General features: G+C 44.5%; 1 protein-coding gene across 7 annotated transcripts in view; it reads right to left on the bottom strand.

The window, feature by feature from the left end:
- The window catches only part of Znf462 (zinc finger protein 462), a 179,492-nt gene that overhangs the window by 117,188 nt on the left and 35,202 nt on the right, over positions 1 to 27,102 (bottom strand). For 2 of the 7 annotated variants that reach the window (XM_006985266.3, XM_076564230.1), the window contains exon 1: positions 20,509 to 22,768. The exons of 1 other annotated variant lie outside the window; for it this stretch is intronic. The gene's annotated coding sequence lies outside the window, so the exon portion shown is untranslated. Of the gene's footprint in view, positions 1 to 6,616; positions 6,686 to 19,766; positions 20,209 to 20,508; positions 22,769 to 23,534; positions 23,623 to 27,102 lie in introns of those variants that run through there. 4 more of the 7 variants (XM_076564228.1, XM_042271195.2, XM_076564227.1 and 1 more) reach the window with 4 other exon arrangements.

Genomic DNA, 27,102 nt, shown 5'->3' with positions numbered 1-27,102 from the left:
ACCCTGGATGACCACATCTCCCACGTCTATGCTATTCTTGGCCAGTTTCAAGTTTGTATTTTTTTTATTTTATTTTATAATACCATTCAGTTCTACATATCAGCCACGGGTTCCCCTATTCTCCCCCCTCCCACACTCTCCCCTTACCCCTAGCCTATCCCCCATTCCCACCTCCTCCAGGGCAAATCCTCCCCCGAGGACTGCAATCAACCTGGTAGACTCAGTCCAGGCAGGTCCAGTCCCTTCCTCCCAGACTGAGCCAAGTGTCCCTGTATAAGCTCCAGGTTTCAAACAGCCAACTCATGCAATGAGCACAGGACTTGGTCCCACTGCCTAGTTGCCTCCCAAACTGATCAAGGCATTCAACTGTCAAGTTTTATTTAAAGGTATAAGTAGCACATGTAGTAACAGTTAAAAATACAGAAGCCAATCTAAGGAATTTAATAAATAACCTCTAACAGAATGTTTAAGATAATGGAAGCAGAGGTTAAGTTACTATTCTTTCTCTTTCTAGATTTCTCAAGAGTGCACGGGCTATGAAGTTACTCCAGAATAAAAGGCATTGCTCAGCCCTGAAGCCAAGAAGTTAATGTTGATCAATCCCACCACTGCAGGCTTCAAGGAGCCCCCTGAAGGGGACTTCATGGGCAACTCAAGGGCATTCTACCCCCAAAGCAGACAGGCACTGTTTAACCTGCTCTGCCTACCATTTTATGAAAATTTAAGGAGAGGAAAGGCAATTGCTGTTTTTTTATATGCCCACTATATGTCAAGCTCTGCAGTAGAGATTTATATTCATGATCTCATTTCTTTCGCCCATAAGAACCTTACAGAGTAGATTTTCTTTTTCCAGATAAGGAAACTGGGGAACAGACACTGAATCATTCACTCAAGGTCAGTCCACTCCTGGCTGCCACCAAGGCCTAAGATCTTCTCTGTACTGCCCTGCTGCCAAGGTCTTCACAGGGCTCCAGAGGCTGAGAGCAAAGGATTCCCTTCTATGTGGCCTTCCTCATGAGAAGTAGTCAAAGGTTCCTCCCTCAAAAGTATTTCTCAGAGTACCAAACACGGCTGATGTTGGGTACTGACGGTACAAGGTCTGAACTGTTCCTGAGATATGAAACAAGACGAAGCCAGTGGGTCCTCCTGCCAATGGCCGTCTTTACTCATCAGCTGGAACATGCCAAGACCTGCCTAGAATGACGCAGGAAAGGTCACCATGGGTGATTCCTTACTCCTCCAGATTGCCACAAAATAACAGCTCAGTGCTGAGACAGGCTGATCCTTGGAAAGCTGCCAACCTTGTTTCATAGGAATCAAAATTCTTCAACTACTTGCATCCATCAACCTGAGTCAAGCTCAAGAGGTGCAGGAAGAAGCTGAGGGTCTAAAGGTTAAAGGACCAAGAATCTGTGGACCCAGTCTACCAGGAAGACCTCATCTTCACTCTGGCCTCTGGGCATTCCACTGCAACTGCTAAGGAAACAGAATGCTTTCTTTCCCTCATTAGCCTGAAGTTCTGGCTGCAGACATTTAAACTGAGAAATTCTGATGAGGCTTACAGTTATAAAAGATCTAACTTATGCCATTATTAAAAACAGACCATGACAGGCACACAGCTCCATGGATAGATACCAGAATGGCAGGGCTGCTGAAACGTAGAGCTACCGAACAAACAAACGCCAAGTGCGTACTTGGGTTGGGAGATGTGGCTAATTTTAGAGACCGATGTTTGACATCAGAAGGGACAGAGCCGGAACTCCTCATTGGCTTCACGCAACCTTCACACCTATGTCTAGCCAGCCCCACCTCAATGTCTTCTTACCTATGTCAGCGAGTGACCAAGTAGCTGAAAGGAAGACTTGGTTCTGATGTTGAGGTTCCCCACAAACTATCCAGTCTGCTCTAGTCTCTGAGCCAAAAGCGCCCCATCATTAGTTAACGGACAAAGATGTTCTCATGTAGGAGTCTAGGACAATAGCTTTTGCAATACTTCTACAATGAATATCTGAGGCAGACATTTATTCCAAAGGGCTGTGAAAATCCTTCTGAGCAGGCAACGGAAGTTGAGAGTGCTCCTGATTACAGACAAGTCCGTCAGCCCCATTCCTAGGGAAGCTCTAGACTGGTTCATGCCTGGAATGCACACAAAACACAGTGTTGGACATTATAGGGCTTGCGGATCAGATAGCATGGTGAATCCACTATTCCAAGAGTCAGTAAGTTACTCTCTCCCCATCCCAGACAACTGTGCAGTCCACTCACTGTCTGGCAGTGTGTACTCATTCAATGTCGAGGTTTCAGGCTGGATGGCCTGATGTCCTTGCTTATCAGCTTTTAAGTTTAACGGGGAGGGGGGGGGGAAACAATCTACCCCTCAAATTGTAGAAGCTTTCTTTCCAGAAAAACTAGACAGTCCTGATGGCTCTCTCCAGCTACATAGCAATTATGTAATTGCTATGCTTCTGCAGAATCACAGGAACCATTCCGCAGCCTTCTTACGGACTACAGCTGCAGCACAATGTTCAAAGATGATTGCAGCCTTTGAATGGATGGCCAGTCTCAAAGCGGAGCACAAAGGGACCTACAATGGAATCCCATCTCAAGCACAAAGATGCTCCTGTCTAATGAAGCCCTCTCTCCTCCTCCCAGTCTGTGCAGCAAACTCTCCCCTCTGCCCGCCCTCCACGAGTGTGGACTGTGGCTGACTGTTGATGCTGACAGGTTCCAAAAGAGGCAGAGACACCAGCTGAGGTCTTGTCATGGACCATCCACAAGATAATCATTGAACTCGGAATGTGAAAGCTCCAGAAGAGGACAAGAAGCAAAGGGGGCGGGAAGCATCTCTCTAGGCCTCCTGCACTGGCATGAAATGACTGCTTCCTTTCCTTCTGCCAGCTCCAATCCTTCATGTTGACATTACACATCCTGTACTGGAGATCCACCCCCATGCTGCCGCTTGCCCGGCTGAATTATCTCCTGCGTCACAGCGGTGGTAACAGAACTGCTGGCTCGGCAGACCTGAGAGCACCATTTCAGTGCTTAATGCATTCAGCAACTGGACACATTACCAGGGCAGTCCGGGCGGCTGGTCTGTGCTCCTCTCAGCAGCCATGCAGTACTTGACCTAACCTTCTGCTAACCAGATGGTCTGTTTGCCTCTTGGGACCAAACCATTAAACTTTACTTTATTAAATTCCATCCAAATGTGGGGACAGTTTACAGCAGCGTGTCTGGTTCATCTCCAACAGGGTTGCTAAGATGAAAATGACCTAAAAATAACTGGAAACTCTACTTCACACCAACAGAGAACAAGATCGTTTGGAGTAAATATTTAAATGATCTGCCAGATTAGGAACCACAGCAGCGCTGACTACATAGTTAGTAAATTGTGTTGTACACACACACACACACACACACACACATAGAGAGAGAGAGAGAGAGAGAGAGAGAGAGAGAGAGAGATAAAGAAATGAATGAATCCATAGTAGAAGAATCCACTACCCATAACCTTAGTCACCCTGCACCATGCCCCAGGCTCCAGGCTGTTTTAATGTGTCTGAAGACACCATGTCCATCATAACCTCTCAATCACCAAAAAAAGCTAAACACAACTCTGCTAGAGAGATCCCATATTCCCTGAGCTTGACCATCTAGGCACACTGCAGGTGGGCCTGGTACTCAAAAAAGGCTCAAAAAAGGGAGGGTGGGTTATGAATGAGTATATGAGTAGGCATACATTTCTTTAAATGTAACAACTTCCAACGTAACACATCTCATTGCAATGAAGACATTAAATTCTTTCCAACTCCATCATCAACCCACATTGAGGCATGTAAACCAGGCCTCGGATGAATGTCAAGGAGTAAGTCGTCTGCACCAGAGTCATTGGGTGGCCACTAATTCATCATTGCAAATGACCTGCACAAGTGGCCACTTACTGGGCACCTGGCAGGGTGCTAGGTGCTTTACATATGTTATACCTTTTAGCTTTCACCAGAGAGAATGGAATTCTCCAAAGATAAGAAACAAACAAGGAGACTAGGAGCCATTAAGATACTGACCTATGTTTACAAAGCTAGAAAGTAAGTGATAGATAAGGATGTGAATTTAATTCTTCGTTCAAAGCCAAATGCTTTTCTCTATAGTCACAGGTAAGCAAGAATCCTGTAACAGGTAGTTAGCTGAATACACGGGAAGACAGTGGCCCTATCCTAAAGACCAAGGCAAGTAGGAAGCCTTTCCATGCTTAGCCTCTTAGGTATGAGAAGTATTTTGAGTTTGAGCACCTACCTTTCCCTCCCGTATTTCTCAGGGAATTGAGGGCAACTACATTAACTACTACCACACCCATGACTATATCTCCACTCTCAGGTTTCAGTCCACTCTCCAAGACTAACAATCTTTCATCTGGGGCTGGCCAGATGGCTCAGTGAGTATAGGTACTTGCTGCAAAGCATAATGACCAAGTTTGATCTCCAGACCCACACCGTGGAAGAAGAGAACTAAGGGTACATACATACACACACAACATTGATACATATAAAATGAACAAATCTAAACAAAGTTTTTAAGAAAAAGACAATTCCCCCAAGGTGTGCCCTGATCTATCTTTAAACACACACACACACACACACATACACACACACACACACCACACCCAAAAATGAATGAATGAATGTAAAGAAAAAAATTTTAGTCTCACATTTACAAGAATCTTGGAGCTCTCAAATATCAATAACTAAGAACATGACCATTTTCTCAAGTTGCTCTGGACACAATGTTTAATGGCAACTATAAAGTTTTTAAATATGTTTTTATAACTAAAAAAAAATTCCACTGACATTTGTCTTTCTGGAAAACCCCAAAATGTAAAAAAAAAAAAAAAAGAAAAGAAAAAAAGAAAAAAGAACTTTATAAGTAATTTCCTTAAAAAAAAAAAAAACCAAAACAAAACAAAACAAAAAACTGGGTCTCACATAGCCCAGACTGGCCTTTAACTCCTGATTCCCCTGTCATGATTTCCTGCACCCTGAGATTATGGGCATGTACTACAACACCTGTGTTGGAAGATTTGCTTTTAAGTGTCAAAAATCACTATGCAGTTTTACCAAAGAAACATTTAGACATTAGTCATTCTTTATCTTTGTCACCAACATTTCCCACCATCACCACCTTGCCCTCAATGAATGTTCTATAACCAAAGCAAAGCAGTTAAGGGAAGCGCTACAGAGCCCAACCAACACCTACCAGTGTTCCCCACATTTTGAAACCTACCAATAAGATTCTCTAAAATTAGCCTCCTTGTGGTTGACATCTCAAAGCATCTGATGTTACAGTACGGGGAGACCAGGTAGACCTAGGCTGCTAGAATAAACATTTGCACACAGTAAAGACAAGGCATCTCTAACCAAGGTTTTAGGGCAGCGCTCAAACTGGGTTACATGGGCAATACAACAAAGAGGCAACCAACGTTTACATAAAACAGCAAGACTAGTATTCCCCTTGCAGTAAGTACCATCTTCATCCAGGGCAAGACATATTTGTCAGAATGTATCAAATAGGAAGGGTAATAACATCTCAGAAGTTCAAAGAACTTCACATTTACAAGCACTGTACCCTTATACCTCTCCAGGAAAAAACTCTACGAGGTGTGAGAGGCAGCCTCTCTACCCTGCAGATTCACTCTTGCCAAGAGGAAATGGCATTATTGTTGGTCAGTTTACGCCTTCCTACTGAGGCAGGGTTTGTTTGGTAGCTAATGTCTATTAATTTCAGCATTTAGGAGGCTGAGGCAGGGAAGACTGCCCTGAGTTCTAGGCCAGCTTAGGCTACTCAGTGAGAGACCCCATCCAAAACAACAACAACACCGTACCAACTGGACACTTTCACAAGACCTAGAACTGCTGCTGGGTTTCAGAGTAGCAGACCACACCACAGCTGAGTCTCCCTCTGAATAGATGCCAGCAATGCCCAGCAAGGAAGACCCAGCAAGAAACAGGCAAGCTCAGAAATGGATGCGGAGGCCAAAGACTAGACATGGAGAATAGAGAGGAATGTGGCAGATCCCTGGTAGGTCACCACCTTGGTTTCTCCATCAGTGAGAAGTAATTATCATCTGTCAGTGCTTGCCATAATCCGGCACTCAGGGATGGGAGAGAAGACTCTCTTAAGAACACTGGATGCTCTTGCAGAGGACCTGAGTTCAGTTTCCAGCACCCATATGAGGGGGCTCATGACTACCTCTAATTCCAGTTCCAGAGGATCCAGTCTTGTCTTTTGGCCTCCACAGGCACCAAGCAGGCATACATTCAGGCACTCACACATACACATAAAAATAAATAAACAAATAAATAACTAAGTCTTTAAAGAGGGAGAAAGCTTGGAGAAGAGTTCTGCCCTTCTCAAAATAAATAAATAAATAAATAAATAAATAAATAAATAAATAAATAAATAAAATTAAATAAGTAAACCAAGACTCTCCTACGTATATTTTGGGAGCCCTCATGTCAGTTTGACCATTCACAGCACCCTGGGTAGGAGACCATGGGACAGAGACGGGTAGTGACTTAGGCAAGAAGCTACAAGGAAGGGGCAAATGTCAGCCAGTACTTACAGTCCAATATGCTTGACACACTACACACCCCTTGCTTCATGGAGACCCCTGCACAGAGAAGGGAATTCTTACTAGAGAACTTTGTAATGCTGATGTTATAGAAATAAATAGTGACAGGTATTCAAGTTCTCTCTCTCTCTCTCTCTCTCTCTCTCTCTCTGTCTGTGTCTGTGTGTCTCCAAACATACACGCGCACGCACACACCAGCCCAGTTGCCCGCGGTCATTCTTCAGACAGATGAACTAAGGTCTAGCCATGGTGTACAAATTTCAAGTGTATTGCTTTTCCGAATAACTGCACATCCAGAGAGAAAGGCTGCCAAAAGGCCAATCTGGCCCAATGATTCAGTTTCACAGACATACCCACTCCTGATAAAGGTTGTTGTTGGTATTCCTAGAAATCATTGCCTCTGTTTAGGAGATTAAACAGCAAGTAAACCTGGGCCTGGGGCCCACGTGTGTAATCCCAACACTCAGGAGGTGGAGGCAGAAGGAACAAATGTTCAAAGTCATCCTTGACTATAGAGTTTAAGGCCAACCAGGGTTACAGGAGACCATGTTTAAAAAAACCAAACCAAAACACGGCATACAGCAAATAATAGCCATAGCAACGAAGCCATGAGTTCTTGTTCTCTCTGTCTCTGTCCCACTATATAAGAGACATACATGTACACATACATATGCATGTCTCTTATGTAGCTCAGGCTGACCTCAAACTCTCTATGTAGCTGAGGATGACCTTGATCCTTGATCTTCCTGCTTCTCCTTCCTCAGTGCAGGGATTTCCAACCAGGGCCACCACACCCAGTTTATACAGTGTAAGTTGGGATCAAACCCACAGCATTGTGTGTAATGGGCAAGCACTGTCCTGACTGAGTCCCACCCCTAGCCTGATGTTCTCCTTATACTACAAATACATTGACAATAAGTTTCACAAATTTGGGGGAAAGGGAGGAGTAGCTAAAAGGTCTAGTGTTCCTCAGACCTTAATGTTGACATGGCATTATTTACAAACAAATGATGCTCTCACTTTTACATTCTCCCTTATCAAGCACACCATCCCATCAGATGAAGCACATTAAATCTACTGACAGACTAATAGGCTAAGGAAAAAATCATCTAGCCAATTTTTAAAATTTTTACACTTCAAGAATCTCACCTGCTGGTGTATTTGTGGCTTTCTGTCTCATTTGATGCTTAAAATCTTAAGAATATACTTTTCTGTAGAAGCCCACACAAGTTAAATAGTGTGTGCAGTTGCAGACAAAATAATTACTGTCACAGGCCTTTCTACCGAGGAAGGGAAGCGATCATGGGAAGCTCACAGTGGGGAGACATCAGGGATTCACCACCCAGCGCTGCTCCAGGTAAGATCACAAAGCACTTACCTGTGCTGGGGTCAGTTCTGATAATTGTAGTTGACGTCTAGAAATGGGGTTATGAATATAATTATCGTGAAGCAGCAATTGGGCAATCACAACCTAATTAAGCCCACTGACTAGATTATCTTGTTTTCCCCCTAATAATCACATAACGTTTAACACTTGCTAATTTCTGGACCTATGGGTGATGTTCATTCATGACTAACAAGACCAGCCACTGGTCAGAAAAGGAACACACCAGAACACAGGGCACCAAGTCAAGCACAGAGCAGAGATGGATTTCATGTCAGCCCACATCTGCTCTTGAACACCTCTTTATTCCCCAACCCCATCAAATTACTAATTGGAGGCATGGAGCTAAGGGACTGACTGAACTTTCAAGAGGCTGGAATGATAGAACTCTTGCTTTCTTGAAAGCACACTGGCTCATGTAATCTACACGGTCTGCTTTTTATTTTTTAATGATACAGTTGATTCTGTCTTTGAAAATGTAATTTTATTTTATTTTCCTTGCAAATTAGTGGCTGATTCCTCTGCCAGGCCTGCATACATAAACTTTATCCTTTTACCCCCCTCACACATGTCTCAAGGCCTCCTCTCTCTTGCAGTACCTCTCATATTGAGCATGCTGACAAATTGAACATCTTATGCCCAATTGCCACAGTACCCAGAGATACATTGACCCAATTCACCTTGCTGTCTTCAAAAGCAGTTCCTGAAGGCAGCCTGGGTGGGCACCTCTCCAAGGAATTAAGAAGATAAAAGAAATAGGTTTATTGAAGACTGGTCTTTGAGGTAGGCTGGTGTGGGGAACATGGTTTATACTGTGGCTAAGTGAGTTCCAATCCCTGTGAATTAGTAATTCTGTTCAAGGAATCACATGTTTTGGGGCTGGAGAGATGGCTCACCGGTTAAGAGCACTGGCTGTTCTTCCAAAGGACCTGGGTTCAATTCCCAGAAACCACATGGCAGCTTACAACTGTCTGTAACTAAAGTTCCAGAGGATCTGATACCTTCACACCAATGCACATAAAATAAAGTTAAGTAAACTTTAAAAAAAATATTACACACTTTGCTGTAGCATGAATCTTAGAGGTCTTATTAATAAAATCAAACCTGAAGCCAGGTACTGGGGTGAACACTGGAAGATCAGAGAAGCAGAAAAAGCCACAGCCACCTCACCTTGCCAATTCCTCAGCTGATCCTGTTTCCTCAAACTGGAAGCCTCTGTGTCCTCATTTGAATAGATCTCAGCTGAACTGCTGCTCAAAAGCCTAAAAACTTAACCAGCTCTAGTTCCTGGTCCTCATGCCTTACATAGCTTTCTGCCATCACTTCCTGGGATTAAAGACTCTTGTAACCACGCCTGGCTGTTTCCAGTATGACCTTGAACTCACAGAGATCCAGGCGAATCTCTGCCTCTGGAATGCTAGGATTAAAGGCGTGTGTGCCACCATTTTCTGGCCTCTATATCTAGTGGCTGTTCTGTTCTCTGACCCCAGACAAGTGTATTAGGGTACACAATACTTTGGCGAACATAATATCACAACACTTTGCTCTAGTTTACTCTCTTCCATGAATACCTCTTACATCCCCATGTTCTTTCCTTTTTTTCTTTTTTGAGACATAGCCCTGGCTGTCCTGGAACTCACTATGTAGACCAGCCTGACCTTAAACTCATAGAGATCCACTTGCCTCTGCATCTCAAAGTTCTTTATCCAAGCAAACAGTAATTTTAGGGTTGGGAATGTAGCTCTGTGGTAAAGTTCTCTACCATGTGTAAGACTCAACATAGCTTAATGGTTTGGGTGAATCTGATAGGTAATTATCCTAATGAGGTGAAAATGGCCTTCTCTTGTGCACTTTAGAAGCAGGGTGTACGCTTCTCCTTCTACAAAAGTTTTGGCTATGTATCTGTCTAGGTACCAGAGTTCAGAGGAACAGAGCTGCAGTGACAATGGGGGCCGCTGAGACTGCTCAGCCATCAGCATCCAATGGCTCACCTCACAGAACAGCCATGGTCCTGTACACCTAGCAGTGTACAGACCTCCTCTATCTCCATGAGGACAGCCACTCACTCTGTGAAGGATATCTGCGGTCACCTATAAACAGCGCGTCTTTATTGTACGAGAACAGTCCACAAAGAGGCGAAGGAGACCAGAACCTTCCTGTGTCTCTATGGTCTAAGCAGAAGGCATGGCGACCACGGAGCGGTGCTGGGAGCCGTAGTGCCCACTTTAAGAGAATCGGCCCCACTTTTCACAAGTGATCATTCACTAACTTTTAAATGTCTGTCTGTGTAGCTACTGAAAACATTCTTCAGCCTCCGGTCACTAAAGCCAGTACAGGGCATCAAAATTTCAAAAAGAGAGGAACACAGCATGTCTGCCAGTTCAGATCAGTGCTTTTTTTTTTGAAACTCAGCCTGCAAGCCAGGCAGTGGTGGTGCACACCTTTAATCCTGGCACTCAGGAGGCTGAGGCAGGTGGATCTCTGTGAGCTACAAAGTAAGTTCCAGAACGGCCAAGGCTACATAGAGAAACCCTGTTTCAGAAACTAAAAGAAACTCTAATGAGTTTGATACAATTTAAAAATATGTACTCCTCCAAGTGACTCCTACAAGGTCTCCTTTGTAACTCAGAAGACGAAGAGGATGCTCTTGGTAAAATACTTTCTCAAGTTATTGGAATGGGCTGTCTCTTTCCTCTTAACCAATACATTACAATCAATCAATTTTCCATTATGTGCGGATTTCCCTTCCACAGCACAAAGACTCCTGGCTACTGGAGGAGACAGACCATCATGAACATAAGCTATTAGCATATAGGTCAGGTTCTATCAGCAGAGAGCCAGGGCTCTGGAGGGAGGCACCTCTCATGTGAACTCTGGCTCCCCTACTTCTTAGCTTATGACCCTGGGCAAATTATCTCCCTAAGCCCTGGTTTCTTCCACCACACGGACAGTCCCTGGTTCATACTAAATGTTAAACAAATGTTACCTGGTATTAATATCAGCTAAGAGCCCATCCAGGAGGGAAATAGCATTTTGAAGCTTTCTGTGGTACTCCTATGCTAAAACGGAGTGAGCAGAACTTTTTGATGAAGCAGTCATATTTACTCTCTATTGTTTTCACTCAATATTAGGACAGGAAACATCCAACTGACAGCAGAAAGGGGGGAAGCTTTCTGAACTCTGACATTCAAATGAAAACCCTCTCTTCAGACTCTCCCCTTCAAGTTACTACTATTAAATACTAATTAACAGTCTTCAGAGACTATTCAAGATGGAAACACAGAAGAGATTCTGGTGGATAAGTGATTATGTGGAAATCTTTACATGATCTCTAGCTGCTGTCTGCCTCAGGGAAGCTTTAGTCTGTAGCCCAGGGTTCATTTTGCCCCAACTGAAGAACCCCTAGCAGAGGCCCACAGTCACCTGAGTTGAATGTCCGTTGTTCAGTTGCAGATTAATTGTTCATAACACAAAGGGATGATGTAACCAGGCATGGGAATGGCTAGAATATCTTGCACCCCAACAGCCTGGTTCTGGATTTTAAAATGCTGGGAGCAGACTGGTCCACCGGCCTATGCTGACCTTTGGTTCAGACAAATGGTTTAACCCTAAACTGGACACCATACGGTGATGTGGTGTCCACTCTCTTCCTCTCTGAAATGAGCAGGTCTTTGTTTTTCATTCCCTCTAATACCCAGCGCGTAGGTTGAGAAGCGCTATGGATAACCTTAGAGAGGACTATCACGTTTTCTGCCCATCAATAATGCAGCTATTTGCTACAGTGCTCTATTCTCTGCATCATCCATTCTCCAGGAAAATCTGCATCAAGCCTACTTAACTAGCTCCCTCAAGTTTCCATCTGTCCTTTATCAAAAAGGCTGCAACTGTAACCCAGAAGTTTCACGAATCACCTTCCAAGTCCAATTCTGGTTTTTCCCAATAGGAGCTTACTAAAGAAAGTGTGTCTTAGCCGTTGCTCTTCATATTTCACACGCAATGGGTAGCAAGTTACAAGGGCTTTCTCTGTTGGCTCTATTGTTTTCTTAAGAGCAATGCCTTCCTTCCCAGTGGACAGACCTCTTCTATTTTGACTTGTCGATTATTCCTCTACCTCACTTCTTTTCCCTTTCCCATCCAAGCGGGCTCTCTCTTTCCCAGCAAATTTTCACCATATAATTACAGTAATGCTTTAGCCTACTTTTCTGTTAGCTTAACAACCCTGTCTATTTTCTACTTGTGCTGATGCTACTGTTTGCTTTTCTGACGGGCTAATCCATGTATCCTTTCAAGGCCTAACTTCCCCTACCATGATAGCAGCTGGAGCTCTAATTCACAGGGGCCTTCCAAAGCTTTTCATTAGCAATAGAAATGAGATGGTTTAGAAGCCCATTTCTTAATCTGCAGGTGAGTAGTGGAACCTTTGTGCAGCAAACATCTTTCAAGTGTCCCACATTGTGCCACTACACAATTATTTTCCAAGTAATAAGGTACAATGTGATAGGCACACTTGCAGTGTTAACAGGGAGAATGTGCCCTCTGAGGTAACCAGCTTCCACCCCCTTGCCTCTGGCATTTCCAAGCTCAAGAGAGAAGCACTCAGCAGACATGAGAAAACCTGAAGAATGGCTTTGCCTTCTTGCACCTGCATAAGGAAGAGAAGAAGGTAAAATCCCAGGGCCTTAGCTTGTGTTCTGGTCCAACTGGCCAGACGAGGGCTTAAGGGGTGAGTTTGGCCTTCTCCAGCTGGGCTCTGTGGCAGATAAGCCTCTCCACAAATCCTGGGCTTAATTACTTCTGACACAGTTGTCCTGCCTGGGCCTCCAGCTCCTTTTATGCTCTAACCAACATGAATCCAAGGTAAGACCCTGCTTTCTGAACCTTGGGCAATGCTCACTTCCCTTCTAAGTGATCCTAAAACATTTAACCAGGACCCACTGGGTCCTGGGAACAGTTTCTCTCTTTTCCTTTCATGGATCCTGTTCAAAGTCTCCTCAACTGCCTAGCCAATAACTTTCTGAATTACATAGTCTTGTCTTTAACCTTCCGCGCCCCCCCCCCCCCAAGATAGGGTTTCTCTGTAGCTTTGGAGCCCTATCCTGGAACTTGCTCTGTAGACTGGCCTCGAACTCACAAAGATCCTCCTGTCTCTTGGGTGCTGGGATTAAAGGCATGTGCCGCCGCCACCACCCGGCTCAAGTATTTTTTTAAAAAAACAAGTAAGAAACCTACCAATCCCTTTCCCCCTTGAGGAGGTTCTACCTTTTAAGTGAAGTTGGGGGTGAGCGTGAATGGGTAGATCATTAAACATCTTACTAATAAACCAGAAGAAAGAGCAGTGATCTGAGTCAGCAAACACACAAAAGCAAGGAAATCAATACCAAAACATCCATGGGCTGCCATGAAAGGGAAGCTTCCCTCCAACCCTCCAAGAACAACTCCAGAAAAAAAAAAAAAAATGTGTTCAGCTAGGAATTAGGAAAGAATGCTTTAAAGACCTGAAGCAAGCTGCTCCCCAGGAGGGAGGTGACAGTAGCAGCACCTTCTCCTACCATGCCTCTCTACCCACCCAAACACCCCAATAATCAACTTGGCGTTGGAGTCACCATCCGAAGACTTCATGAATCTTATGGATGCTCCAACTGCTGAGGACCGTGGTCCTTAGCAAGAAGATCAATTTTATGATGGCATGTCCAAGCAGGAATTGTAAATCCAAGTCACCTCTGTTGGACTTCTCCTTTACCAGTTGTACGGTTCAGGGGACAGAAAATTCAGAAGAGCTTCCTAGTAAGCTGCAGATTCCATCTAGATTCATAAAAACCCGCTTCCCTGTGTTTGGAAAGTTCTCCTGGGTCTTATAAATCCAGGAGATAGTTCAACTCTGATTATCTTCCTTCCAGTGCCCCCCCATCTAATCTTTTTCTTCTTCCTTCAGCCCTGGCATGCAAACCATGCCGCTTTAACTTCTTTCCTGTTCTCCCAGTTCTTCTGGAACATTTTATTTTCGACAGTCAACTCATTTGGAGGAGTGCCACACTGAGGTTCAACTGTTTACAACATTAACTATGTTTCTGCCAGAAGCCCTGTATCCAGCACTACCTTCTCCAGGCTGCCTCGTAGATTAAGAATTTATGCATTTGTTTGGAAGAAGCTTAGAAAATGTGGAAACTTCCAAACATCACTCTTCTTTCTTACAAAATTGCTTGTGCTTGTCCAATAGGAGACAGACATGGAAACTCATCTCACCCTTTCCAAAGTACTCTTCCCAAGTCATTTGAATGATGACTGCCTGTTTACTGGGAGGTGGAAAACAGCCATTGATCTTCAAGAGAGAATTAGGATTCAAAAAGATACATAGAAGACACATGGGTTTTTTGTGGGTTTTTTTTTGTTGTTGTTGTTGTTTTTTTTTTTTTTTGAATGAGTAGCAAATACTAGAAAACCACCAATTAAGACTAGATTTCACCTCTTGACCATTCATCAATGTTACAAAATGGCATGTCTGAAAGCAGCCAATTTGAATTTGCACCATGTTGCAAAACAGATCCTCAGAGTCCAATTGTGGACTCTTTTGCAAGTTGCAATAGACCCAGACAGATTTCCAAAGAAGGGCATTTGAAAAGCACTTCTAAGCCCTGGATGGTAGAACAAGAGAGGAAAACAGAAAACTTAAAAGAAAAATACAGCTACCACCCAGTAGCTAACGGTTCACTAACAAAAATGGGTCTCTACTTCCATGAAGGAAGTATATATAATACCTCAGCCCTGAGTCCCAACGTGTTAAACCCAACTACAAACAACAACAACAACAAAATTCATGTTCCTGTCCTTCAAGGATAGGACTAGAGAGTTTCCCCGAGTTTAGGCCCTGAAGAGGACGGCTGACGAACAGCTACAACTATCAGACACTGCTGAGGAAGTGGAAAGGGCATCAGGCTGCAGTCATCCAACCCGACCCGTGTTCTAGGCCTGGCTTTGTTACAGCTGAACTTTCTGACCTTATGCAAGTCACTTCATGTCTGTGTGCCAGTTTCCTCTTGGGTAAAATGAGGGTAATTAAGGATATTGGAAATATATTACCTCTTTAATGTATAAAAAAAATCTAGCTTTTAAACTGAAAGTTTTGTCTAGTGAATATTAACTCCTTATTATTCTTCACTTATAATGTAAACATTTGTCAATTTTTAGTGACTTGGATGTTAGTTTCTACTTGGGAAATAATGGTTTTGTCTATCATGCCCCCCCCCCCCACACAAACTCTCAGTTTACTCTCCCTACAGTTCTTTCCTATTCCATAAAATGCTTCTTTTCCTTTCTTTCTTATTATTTTAAGCAACCTTCCCCAAACTAAGACTTGTGCTATTAAAAGAGCTTAGAACTTCCCATTTCCTTGCTAGGGCTAAAATTAAACTGTCCATTCCTTAGGGCCCCACATAACATCTGCCAGATGTCTTGGCATATTACACAGGGAGAGGAATATTCTTTTAGCATTATCTATTCTCTTCTCTGTTTTCTCATAATCAATTAATAGGTCACCAACACTCAGATAACGTTTCTCTCAAAGCCATCAACTTCAGAAGCACAGGACTCTCACAAGCTGCTTTCACAAACACACACACACACACACACACACACACATCACCTGGCAAATGTCTTGCTTACTGAATTTCATCCATACCCCCTCCCCTCTTTTCTTTTTCTCTCCCAACCACAAAAGTTCTGGGGATTAAACTTAGGACTCACTCTACCAGTGAGCTACAGCCCCACCTTCCTTTGAGTTTCTGGAGTTTCCATATAGTTACAGACATGCAGTCATATTCATGCACAATCTTCTGCGGTTGGGATTAGCTGCTTATACGCTTCTTAATCTGTGACTGTGGAATTATGAAATAGCACTTCGGCTCTCCAGCACCTCGGCTCTCAACTTAAAATACTCAACCCAGACTCATCAATTCTCTATTGGGTAACATGGTGAACTATAAATCTGAAAGATGCACATACCACAAAGAAGATAAAGGTTACCTTAACTAAAACTCTCAACATCAGGAATAATTAAAGGAAGACGAGGCCCTATTAAACTCCATCACATTTAAAAAACAAGACTCATTCTCAAAGCAACTTCATCTTTCCTTCTTTCAAGAAAACTGACCACAAGTACTCTAAAACCCATTAGGAAAGCTGGAATTCCCACCTTCTACTGTCTTCCGGCAGACACATTAGGAAAAATGGACATAGATTTTTCTTTTCACCTAAAAGTTGTCTCCAACACAGGGTAGGGGTAAGAGTGAGGTAAGGAGGGTCTTCAGGGGGTGAGGTCAATCAATGGATTATAAATAAAATCAGTGAGAGAAATATTAGTGAATATGAAGAACCAACAACTATCTCTTGTATGACAAGAATAAGCAAGGACTTGATGTCTCAAACCAAAAAAAGATCTCTGAGCTTTGATAGCAAAATATAATGTTCAAGCTGACTTTATTATTATTTTTTAATTCCTTTCATGGTGCTTAATCCAAAGTATTTGTGTCAATTCAAGTGTGTAGGTCTAATGCCTTTAAAAATGTTATTGGACTTCCCATATTGATTAAGTACAAATCACATGGAAGTGTCTTTTAGATTATCAGCTAAAATATATTCTCAAACTCAAAAATGTCTATTAGGTACCTCATTTTTCCCCCTCCAGATACCTTCAACTCTAACACTATCTGAGAAGATACCAAATCATTTGATTTCCAAGCAAAAGCTGTAGTGAGTCAAGCTGTTAGAGTGATTGGCAGGTTTTCATCACCCCCAAATCCCCCAACCAACACACTAAAACAAATTAATTACTTGCCCCATATTAACAACCATAAAAAAGATATCATGAAAGTTTGTTTCAAGATCAACATATTTATGTTTACATAAACACACAGTTAATTAGATGCAAAATTATCTGATAATTACTTGCCCAAATAGCTATCTACTGCATTTAAACTTCCAAGCTGAACATGTAGCATCATCCATATATGCATTACCAAACTTAAATATAACACGACAACCTAAAAACCAAAGGGATTCAGTCAAAAGATAACATTGTAAAATGAAAAAAATGAAAGGTCTTATTCCAGGCAAGAATTTTTTTCTAAGTGCTCTTGGAGACTTCTAGGTCTTTATTAAAGGGGCAAAGATCTGAACATTGTATTTTTTAAATGAGCATACACATCCACTGAAAACCATACATCTTCATCTGTACAAACAGGGTTTTACTTCATTGACCATGGACAATTATCAGCTAAAGAGCCATGTATTTCCCTGTCTCCTTTCACACCCCTCAGAAGAACAATAACCCTCAATTAATGACACAACAGTTTGGTTTGAAAAATGTGGCGTTGTCATATACAGCAGTGTGCATTTACTGAGTGACATTGCTACCAGCTACTCAACAGAATATAATTACATCTGGAATCGAAAACCACTTCAATATGCACAAAAACACTGTAGACAGAAGGAACTTTGTGTACAAAAATCTGACACATAACGAGAAGGCAAGGAAAAGGCTGGTGGAAAGTGGCTCACCAATGTGTTCCTTATTTCTGTGGAAGCTGGGACCTTTCTGCATTTCTCCTTGGTTGAGAGCAAGGTCCAATTAGCCCCCTTAGAATCTGTTAATTGGTTCTGAATCTCCTCCAAGTTTTCATCCCACTGTGAAGCCTTCCTCACCTACCTCAATAGTCCATCTAATATTCTTCCAACATCTTCCCTCGTCCTTAAGATGGCTACCTGACCTAATGGAAAAGCAACATCTTCATGGTTGGCTTTTGTAAATTTCTAAGGCATCTCAGAATTCAGTCCTTTCCTTGGGTCAGTTACACACAATCTCTAGAACTAATCTGTGAAGGGCTCCATAGCAGTGTGTGTGTATGTGTGTGTGTGTGTGTGTGTGTGTGTGTGTGTGTACTGAGGTAGGACTGGCTCCTGCTTTCAAGCTATCCTCACAAAATGTCTTCCTACAAGATTAATAAATTCCTCCAATTAAAAAGGTTAAGATACCTGGACATAAGGTTTCCTCAACTGACATCATTTGTTTCCATAGTGACATTGTTAAGAAGACAGAGTGATAGGATTTCTGAAGACTTACAGTGCTGGAGAACAGAGGAGGAAAAACAGCAGAAGGCAAGGGGGGAGACAAAGGAACTAGGAAGGCCTAACACACAAATGGAGCAGCCTGAAGAGACGTGGAGAACCCGGAGAAACAGCCAGTCTGAAAGGGTTCCTCTGAGATCTGGAAGGAACAGATTCCATTCTTTCTGGCAGAAATCACCCAAAACCAGACAATAAACTCTTGCAATGCATCAAACTGATGATAACCAAGCCTTCAGAACTCCAAAGAGAAAAGAAAAGAAAGAAAGGGGGAAAAAAAAACAAATCTCAGCCTAGGGCCACCAAGCCCCCTCACAATGAGGGGGTAACATTTCCTGGAGACATTCAGGGGACCTGGAACAGCTGAAAGTAGTGAGAAGATCTCAGTGGAAATGTTTTAGGTTTTGCCTTGCCTTTCCTGAAGGAGATCACAAACCCTTCAGGTCCACTCCAAAGGAGAAAAAAATTCCAAAAGTTTACTTTAAAATGGAAACAAACATCTCAGTAACTTGTGAAAGCGCTCCTTGGGTAGGAGAAAAATCTGAGGAACCCTTTAGAGCTCTCATCCCCTTGCTTAATGAATAGATAGTGAGGAGCCACCACAAGGTCTCCCTCTGGAGAGGGAGAAGGAGTAGGCAGGCATGCCTCTTCCTCCAGCCATCACCAACAGAGCTTCAAAATGGAGACATCCATAATTTTATAAACACTTCTCATCCCAGCTTTGTCTCCTGGAAGCCCGCTCTCCTCCATTTTCTGGTGGAGTTACAGCATGACAAGGCTTAAGGCTTACCTGACTCAGTTCCCAGCTCTCAACCCAACTAGTCACTTCCTACCCAAACCTGCAAGCAACCTCCAGAAACAAAACCAAACCACGCCAAACAACCAACCCAGACAGGGAGACACAAGCCCCGGGAGCCCCTGGAGAAAGCCCCAACTGGTTGGTCTTTTCCCATCCCAGGCGCGTGCTTAAAAATGAAACTTTTTTCTTTTCTTTCTCTCTTCTTTTTTTTTTTTCTTTTTCTTTTTTTTAAGGTTGGGGAGGAATATAAAAGGAACTCCAGGCAACCTCTTCCCCTCCCTCTCTGTAGGTTAGGAGCCACAATGAAAAGAAAACCAGGGTTCCTTCAGGAATGGTGAACAGCCTGGAGAATGAACGTGAGAAGGAGCTTTGTGTTTTGGAGTCTGGACTGGAACCAAAGCAGACAGCTTGCAAATGGAGGACAGGGAGATAAAGAAAGGGAAAGAGAGGGGCTGCTCCAATGGGGGGCGGCTGCGGCTTCCCCCCGTGCCTGGAGGGAGGGCAGACCCCTGGGAACCGCACCAGGAGTAAGACGCCCCCCCTCCAGGCCCCTGCCTTCCTTTCTCCCAGCCTCAGAGGAGAGCCAAGCGTGTGTAATGGCTTCTCCTCTCCAGAAACCGTTGTCCTCCTCCAACCAGATGCTTCTGAACCTTCAGCCTGGAGACAGCTCCTCAGCTGTCCCTCAACCTGCGCCCCCACCCGGCCCGCAGCCCCCCGCTCGTCGCCTCTCTCCTCCCCAGCAGCGGCGGCGGCGGCGGCAGCCACCCCCTCGACACATCCCGACCCCGCATCCCAACTTCGGAGAGAGAGGAAAGAGAGAGAGAGAGAGGAGAGCCAAATACCTGAGGAAGAGGGGGGTGCCAATCCGCACGGCTTTGCCATCGGGCGGGGGACAGGCAGACAGAGGAGGGGAAAGGAAGCAGGGGACAGAGAAAGAAAGAGGTCAACCCGCTCAGGTCGGGGCCGCTCGCTCCGAGCGCTCCCTCCTCTGACCCCTCGCTCGCTCCCTCTGGCTCGGGCTCAGGTCTCTCCTGGCCTTCAGCCCTCCGCCCCCCTCCTCTGTCCCTACTCTTGTCCCCACACTCGGAGCATCCGTCCTAAGCCTCCAGGTCTCTCCACTCACACTCATCTCATTTTTTTTTTCCTCTCTCTCTCTCTCTTCTCTTCACAGAACTACACGAAATTAATTAAGCCACAGGGCTCATCCCCCCCCCAAGCAGAAGGCAGAAGGAGCAGCCAGCAGGAAAAGCACAGCCACCTCCACAGCTACCACCACCACCTTCTCCTCTTCCTCCTCCTCTTCCTCCCTAGCTTCTTCTCCTCCTCTTCCTCCTCCCCCTGCTGCTCTCCCTCCTCCCCCCTCCTCCTCCTTCTCCTCCTCCTCCTCCTCCTCGGTCTCTCCTCTCTTTAGCTTCTTCTCCTCTCTCCCCATAGCCAGCCCAGGCAGGGGACTTCCTCTCCTCCCCGCGCCGCCAGCCCTCCTTGGCCGAATGAATGAGCGCGTTTGTGCCTCCGCCGCCCCGCGCTCTCCTCCCCGGAGCACTCAGACCACCCCGGAGGTGCTGGTTAATTGCAGTAACTTACAGAAGAAGCGTCCCGGCGCCGGGAGGTGCTTCGGGTTCTCCAGCCCCACCGCCTCCTTATCCTCTTTCTCTTTCTCCTCTTCCTGCTCGGGTTATTGTTGTGGAAGTTGTTTGGGAGTCTCATGTGCTTCTGCCGGGTCTCAGCAATGGAGGATCGCCATCTTCCTGCCTTCCTCGGCTCCTCAGACTCGCTGCAGCTGCAGATGACCTGAGATATCCGTCTCTCTCCCCTCTCCCTCCCTCCCTCTCCTCTCACTCTCTCTCTCTCTCTCCCCTCTCTCTGCTCTTCTCTCTCCTCTCCTCCCTCTCCCTCGCGCGCGCTCTCTCTCTCTCTCCCTCCCTCTGTGTCTCTCTCTGAATAATGAGCAACCAGAGGGAGAGAGAAAGCAAGACAGAAAGAGAGAAGACAATCTTCTCCTGCCACACAAAACGCCGGAGCACCAGGGGGTGCGCGAAGCCTTTCTAATAACAACAACGTGCGGGAGAGAGGAAGGAAAAGAAAGAAAGAAATGAGAAAAGGGCTGGGGGGGAATAGGAAGAATTATCCAAGAGCTGGAGAAGCGCAGGAGAAGCTGGAGGAGATGCTGAAGCTGCTGCCCGCCCCCCCTCCCGCGCTGAACCCCAGAAGGAGGCAAGGTGGTTGCAAAGTTAAGGCTGGGACATTGTCTTTGTCACTCTGAACAACACAGAGCCAGGCCAGTGAGATGCAAGAGGAGGAGGTGGCCGTGGAGGAGGAGGAGGAGGTGGTGGTGGAGGAGGAGGAGGAAGAGGAGGAGAAGGAGGCTAAGGAGGAGGAGAAGGGGAAGAGAGAGATGAGATGAATAAAGACCTGCGGAAAAGGCGGCGCGAGGAGCGCGACCGCCGGGCCCCAAGCGTGCGCGCTCGCGTCCCGGAGGCGCCCGACCTCCCTGGCCAGAGGAGCAAGCCCCCAATGAGCAAGCCCCTGCTCCACTCGCACCATCAGCCCTGCCCCAGGCGCCCAGCCTGGGTTCCAGAGGGTCCCTCAAATGTATCCATCTAGAGGCCAATCTTTGCAAAGAACAGAGATGAAGAACTGAAGGTTGCAAGTCTAAACCCAGATCAACCACGTGGGGCTTTTTAATTCCTTTCCAGCTTGCAGTGTATCTCCAGCGAAGGGCTCAAGTTGTCCATTGCTGGCACTTATTTTTAAGTCGTCGCCCTCTAAATAAAGGTTCATTGTGCGTTTTATGTTTCTTCTGATATGGAAAGGAGGAGAAGGAACCCATCATTCTGAACTAGAAGCCACCACTTTCTTTTCCGAACTTGTGAAATGTTTTGACGGCGCACCAAAAAGGGGGGGGGGTGTCGTACTTAAATAACTTTCCACCCTCGCGCCCCACGTTGTTTGCACTTTCCGGCTGATCATCTAAAGGCTTGGAAAGTAACAATCATCGCTCCTAATGATAAGGTGTCATGGTGTTGAAGACAAGAAAGCCGAGCTGCAGCATCACACCTTGAATTTTTATTTAGTGTAATTTCCCCCCCCCCAATCGCTCTGAACTATGTCTTTTTCAAAGAAATGGGTTTCCACCCCCTCTCTCACCAGGTCAAAGATCTCCTAAGGCTTTAATTTGATTTAGGACGGGTGATGGGGAGGAGGGTACAGTACAAAAAAAAAAAAAAAATCAATGCAGCAAGTCAGGAGCAATTGAAGTTCAAGGGCATGGGCTGGTGGTACCATTTCTATTTCTCAGATCCTCTAGTTGGACATCAACAGCCCCAGGAGAGAACAGCACGCAGCGCCGCGCGCGGGGCAGAGACCTTAATTAAAGTTTCTTTTGTCCGCCTCTGAATTAGGGGTTGTTGCTGGATTCCTTCGCATTGAGGAGCGCGCATCCGGTGAAGGCGCGATGCTGAGGATCCTGGGCAAGATTGTCCTCTTTAATACTCGCCTCCTCCCCCCTCCCCCACAGTTGGGGCAGCTAGACCGGTAAACCCATACAATAAAAGCAGAGGAGACGCGCGCGGAGTCGGTTCCCATCGGATAGCGGCATTTCCTAAGCACATCTAAAATCCTCATTTCCCAAGATTTTCCCGATTGTGTATTCCAGGGCAGAATGTCTCACCCTGACGCACGATCTAACCCCCTTCCAGTCAACACTTCCTGCCCTTTTCTCCTCCCACTCACATTGAAAAGCTCGGGAGCCCTAAAAGGGTGTTGATGGCTGGGGGTGATAAATAAATAAATAAATGACACTACGCGTGCGGTGGCGAAGAAAGGAGGGGGAGGAAGGGGGGGGGTCAGGGAGAGGAAAGCGAGGAGAAAGGACTCAGGCGAAAGGGAGCCCGGAGTCAAAGAAAGCAGAGGAAGAAAGGGGAGGAAGATCGGTGAGGCTGCTCCACAGCGAAATCCTCCTGGCTTTGTGCTTCTTTCCAGGTACTAGAGGGACCTAAGCAAGTCTATCTGTCCGGAGCTCTTCCCCACCGGGACCCTAAGGGTGTCTGAGTGCTGACCGCCGCTCCCCATCAATTCCTCGTGGCCACGAGAGGAAGCGCGCCAGGTCTGCGCCGTCCCGACTGATAATTTACCTCTTTGTCTTTAATAAAAAATCTTACTTTTTTTTTTTCTTCTGTCAAAATCTCTGCACCGGGCAAAATAATAATAATAGCAATCGTATTTCAGATTGAAAGCTCCTATCAGCTGCTGGCTTTCCGAGGCTGCGATAAATATCTTCCTCGACGTGAAGGTACCTTGTGGGCTGGCGTGGTTCCGAAGTGCGGGGATGGGGACCGCCCCCCCCCTCCCCCAGGCGAGAGGACCCAGCGGCAGGGAGAGAGGAATGAGCGGAGGTCAGGGGAAACCTGGGGTTTCCAGAGCTTTCGCGGTCGGGGGAAATGAGCCCTGGGGAGGAGCCTTGCGCCAGCGCCAGCGCGCCCCAACACGCCTTCGACCTCGTAAACCCACTTGGCAAAGGCCGGGGAAGCCGCTGGCGGAGCGGCTGCGGTGAACTCCAGAAATGAACCTGCGGCGCGACGCCACGGGCTGCCACCCTGGCCAACACTCACCTCGAGCGACCGACATTGAGAGAGCTCCCGGCGCGGCCGCGGGGGCACCTTGCTCCGCCCTCCCGTCCCAGGAGAAGAGGACAAAAAAAGGGGGGGGGGAGATGGACTTGGAGATGGCCCCGCCCTTCAAACGCTCCAATCCTTGGAAACCAAACCTCCTCTCCAAGCTTCCACGTCTAGAAGGGACAAAGACTGCCAGGAGATCCAGGCGCTGATGGGGAGGTGATGGCTCCTCGCGCTTCTGGGGTGGGTGCTTTTGCAGGGGTAGGTATCGCGGCTAAGTTTCCATCCCAAATGTCACCAAGGGATGATCTCTAGGAGGACAAACTGAGTCTTCTGGTAAAGAAGCAAGCTGACTTTTCAAAGCTGTGAAGCAAACAATTGCAAAACTCCGGCACAGCCCTGCTGTGTTGAAGGTGGAAAACTAAAATTTCTATTCCTGATGCCACAATCCTTTTTAGTTTTTCTACTTTTAGAAGTCCCAAGTTCCCTAACTCCCCAACTAAAATAAATGAAAGACATTAAACCTAAGGGGAGTGGGGGAGGTTTTCGTGTTTTTTTTTTTTTTTTTTTTGAGGGGGTGCTTTCTCAAATGATAGAAAAGCAGTTGGGGAATGAAGGTGAGAGACAGTGAAGGGAAGCGCTGTGGCTGGAGGTTTTGGTGAATACCTTAATAAACTTGGTACGGAAGTAACTGTAATTAGGTTTTGTCATTAGCAGCCAATTTAGATAAGCGGGAGAAAGTTCACACCTCCTGTTATTTCACTCCCTACAAATATTCACAAAGATAACGCAAGCCTGGATTATCTTCTCCTTCAGGAGGTTTGATGCTTGATTTCTTTCTTTTAATACCAAGGGGGGGAGAGCTTAGGTTTTACACACAAGCAACAATGTGAAGAAAGTCTCTGACGGACACATTGACACCCTGAAATTTATTGTTTGATGCTATACCTTATGTCATTATCCCCTGGAGTCAGATGGGATTTCAAGACTTTATTAATGGCCTAGAGCATAAGAATATGTCGAAAGTCTGGACTTTTCTTCTCCTACATCATGAGTGACTGGCACACACACTCTTCATAAAGAGAAATTATGGCTCATCAAAAGAATGACTTTATGAACATTAGTAGAATAATAAATCTTGCAATTTTAGTTCAAGAAGTGGAACTCCTGTAACCAGAGTGACCCATGCAACTAGGACCTACTTACTTGCCTGACACTAGGAGCGTGGGGATAGTCTATAAATCATTTTGCTTACTAAAGACTTGAAAAAGGAAGACACCGAATTCTCTTGAAGAAAGTGTTTATTGAGGGAAAGGAGGCTCATATTAATCCTACAGAGGGTCTGAAGGGAAAAAAAACCAGTTGGGTCACAGGCTTATTAAAAAATTTTCAACAGAAATAATTATTTATAGAAATAATTGTCTAATCTCATCGCTTGAATATATATATATATATATATATATATATATATATATATATATATATATATATATATATAATCCCCCTTGTTTCCAGAATGCCAAAGTGAAAGACAACAAAAACTTCAGTTGCTATCTCCACCCTCCAAATTCCAGCTGGAAAATTGTTCAAGATGATGATTTTAGCAAAACAGAGCAGATGAATAAAGACCATGGCTTTTCAGAAGTCTGAATTACTCAGTCCTTGAACATTTAACCATTTGGTGCATAGTCTCTTAACTTGCTGGCCCTTCCATGTATGTAAGACTTCTAGGTGCTGAGTTAATGATTTCCAACACACTGTTTTTAACTCCTAAGGTCTTTACTCTTGTTGTTTTGAAGACACTCTGAGTCTTCAAAAAGGTTTTCTGAAAACGAATTGGATAATTACGAATCTTCTAAATATTGAGACAATGAAGTCACTAGCACACCTTACTGTTGTAATAGAAAAGGGTGTTTTCATAACCCAGATTTCAAACATGTACCTGGTTAACTGGTGTCCATATCTAGGGACTTAAAGAAGATGATCCCTTAGTCTGAACAGCTCTCAGTGGAAGGGGAATTGTAATAACTTATATTAAACTTACTCTCCATGAATCTCTGTATATATACCTTTAGATACCCAAGAAGATGTTTCAATAGTAATATTCTCAAATGCATAAGGAAGTCTTTCTCACATAGGTAGAAGTTAAATTTACATTTCCATCAAACTTGTTACTATAATATGAAACACCTGCACTATCATTCAATCATTGAATATTTGTTTAGTGTCTACAATGCGTCATAATGGAAGCTGAGTACTAGGACACAAAGATAAATGACAGAAGGTGAGTCAAAATGTTCATAGATGATGTACTTCCTGAACTGACTGCAGAATTACATTTCTTGATCATAGAAATTTTAATCTTTTTTTTCTTTTTTAACATACACAAAAGCAGTATGTGAATTTGGCCAACGAGGAGGATCTGCTTGGTTTAAATTTTTCTACTCCTGCAATGAAGTTATTTGGGAATAATATTTTTGTTAAAATAATTTTCTTGGAGCTCATTTTAAAGACTGTATAATCAACAACATGAAATTCTTACTTAGATCTTTCTGAGAAGAAAGCAGTCAGGAGGTCTAGCTCTGTGGAAGAACCCTTGCCTAGTATGTATGAGGTATGGGGTTAATCCCCAGCATTGGAAACAAAAATGGAAAAGGGAAAGAGAATGATTTAATATCAATTATTGTTGGGTTAACCAAAATTCTGAAGGAAAGACTCAGCGGAAGAAAATGCCCATTTGTGGAGGCACACCTTCTCACAGAAAGACCAGCCTTTTCACAGCTCTATTTGGACTCAAACTCGAGTACTGAGAGGGGAAGTGACTTGGTCAGAACACAGAATTAACTGCTCAAAGCCAGTCAGACCCAGAGTCTCTGCAGCACTATTTAAAGTGGTTCTCATACGACCTCGAAGATTTATTTATTTTTTGACATATTTTCATGCTACTTATAAAATATTTTAATCAACTTTTTAAACATTTAAATTCATGTACTAGGGGCTGTGGCTTAGTGCCAAAGTACAATGTGGGTGAGGAGAATTCATTATAAGCAACAATACCCATGAGACCCCAGGTCTCATCTACTGTGTGTATGCACTTTTCATGCAGACCGAAATAAATAGTTACATAGATTGATATGTTGGAAAAATTTTAAGATTTTTTTGGGTCATTTTATAATTCAAACATAGCTTAAGAAAAAAAGGTTATGTGGACTAATAGTAGCTACTTTACAACCAAATTATATTCTTGGTAGGAATTTTAAAATATCGCATTTTTTTTTTGTTTGTTTGTTTGTTTTGTTTTGGACAAGGTCTCACTATAAAGCCCCAGCTAGCATCAAACTTACTGCTAGGCTGGCCCAGAGCTGCCGATCCTCCTTGCCTCTCCTCTCAACTGTGCTGGGCTTACAGATAGGGACCACCACACCCAGCCAATTCGTGAGTCAATGTATACATAAAGTCTTAAAATGCTCACACCTTTGTTTCTCTGGTTCCTCCTCTTAGATTCTACCCTGAAGAAACAGCCAGAAAATAATTATGTAAGAAATGATAAAGGGGGCCAGGCAGT

Source organism: Peromyscus maniculatus, chromosome 2 (genome assembly GCF_049852395.1).
Source record: "Peromyscus maniculatus bairdii isolate BWxNUB_F1_BW_parent chromosome 2, HU_Pman_BW_mat_3.1, whole genome shotgun sequence".
Classification (NCBI taxonomy): Eukaryota; Metazoa; Chordata; class Mammalia; order Rodentia; family Cricetidae; genus Peromyscus; species Peromyscus maniculatus.
Note: the sequence above shows the minus strand (reverse complement) of the source record. Positions and strands in the feature narration are given on the sequence as shown.